A 1,815-nucleotide genomic window follows, 5' to 3' on the forward strand; every position below is an offset into this window, starting at 1 on the left:
AGGTCGTGTGGGACAGTGTCAAATGCTTTGCTTAAGTCCAGGTAGATAACGTCAACTGCTCTGCCAGACCTTGTGCGAATCAAGACATGTTTTCTCAACTCTTTTCAGTATCAAATTCCTTGATAAATACTGAGATGGACAATGAGCACTGGTCCATGTCAACACTTTTCTGTACCATTCTGCCAGTTCTAGCAAATTATTAACTGTTAATATGTCTTATAGAAATACCAGACTGTGAGAACTAGTCTTATTAATGGGACTTAAATACCCACTCCTTGAGGCTTATGTTTGATCGTAGAATCATAGAATCATTTAGGTTGGAAAAGATCTTTAAGATCATCAAGTCCAACCATTACCCCAGGACTGAGAAGTCCACCACTAAACCAAATCCCTGAGGGCCTCATCTACAAGGTTTTTGAACTCTTCCAGGGATGGTGATTCCACCACTGCCCTGGGCAGCCTGTTCCAATGGCTGATCACCCTCGTGTTGAAGAAATTTTTCCTGCTATCCAGTCTAAACCCCCCCCGGTGCAGTTTAAGGCTGTTACCTCTTGTCCTATTGCTTGTTACATGGGAGATCAGCTACCTCCTCTCTCCATCCTCCTTTCAGGTAGAGAGCGATTAGGTCCCCCATAAGCCTTCTCCTCTCCAGACTAAACAACTCCAGTTTCCCCAGCCATGATGGGATTTTTTGTCACCAAGCTTCGCTGTATAAGCATTTCATGGCCAACAGAGCCTATAGTTGTAGCACTGTGATACCTCTGATTGATTGACAGTGTAAAGTGAAAAGCAAGGTGAGGTAGGTACATGGGGTGAAAAAGAACGCTTATTAAACTGAGGCAGCTGGCAAAAATAGACAAGCTTTCCTGAAAGTTTGAAATAAAAGTGTGAGTCTACATTTTACTACATTCAAGTGTCTGAAGTAGGATCTCATTCAGTGCCTTGTGAAGGGGTCCTTCTTTCACCCACTTGCAGTTGGAGGGGGGAGTCAGACAACAGACCAAACTGAACACCTAACAGAAGTGACACTCACTCCTGGCCACAAGTTGTGAGAGAAGTGTGTAGAACAGCACCTGCCCCACTACTTACATGAAATTCTAGTTGCTTCCATAGGCCTTGCCTATTTCTGGACCAGATAAAACTTTTTGTGTAGAAGAGAAAGGGAGACAAGTCGAGCCAAACATTTTGCATTGATGAGTGCAGCGTGTCTTTGCTGGAGGATGATTCAGAGCAGGATACTTAATTCCTCTGAATTGCTTCTACAGAAGACATTTTCTTTTTGTTGCAGTAAGCTTAGGAAAGTTATGTCACCAGGCTAAAATTAGCCTTTATTAATTCTCCCCTCAGTTGTAAACACCTGCAAGAAGAAAGCACCTCATTTTTTAATGCATAACTGCTGGTTCAATATACAGCTCTAATTTTCATGAGCACTGTGTAATAACAAACAACACTGGTAGAATGTCTGGTGTTTGGCCTTGTTCCATTTGCATTTTTATTTTTTAAAAAAGTAACAAAACACATGTATTTTTCCATGTATTTATAAAAGAGCGTTAATACAGCTTAACAGCAGTAGTTTTATCTCTGCAGGTGGGGGAACGATCACACCCTATAAAAATATGGACTTGAACTTTGGGTTCCGCCAAAAATGAGTGTGTGGTCTGAGGTCCTAGAGCTGCAGGGATGTTCTGAACTTTTCAGTCAGTGTATGCCTAAATGAGCTTTTTGGATAGGTGAGAAAAGGCTCCTCATTTACCAATATGTCAAAGTTTCTATTAAGAATTTATTCCCATGTATATGATGAACAAGTAGGGGAGG

Source organism: Nestor notabilis, unplaced genomic scaffold (genome assembly GCF_000696875.1).
Source record: "Nestor notabilis isolate BGI_N333 unplaced genomic scaffold, ASM69687v1 scaffold7362, whole genome shotgun sequence".
Taxonomy (NCBI): Eukaryota; Metazoa; Chordata; class Aves; order Psittaciformes; family Psittacidae; genus Nestor; species Nestor notabilis.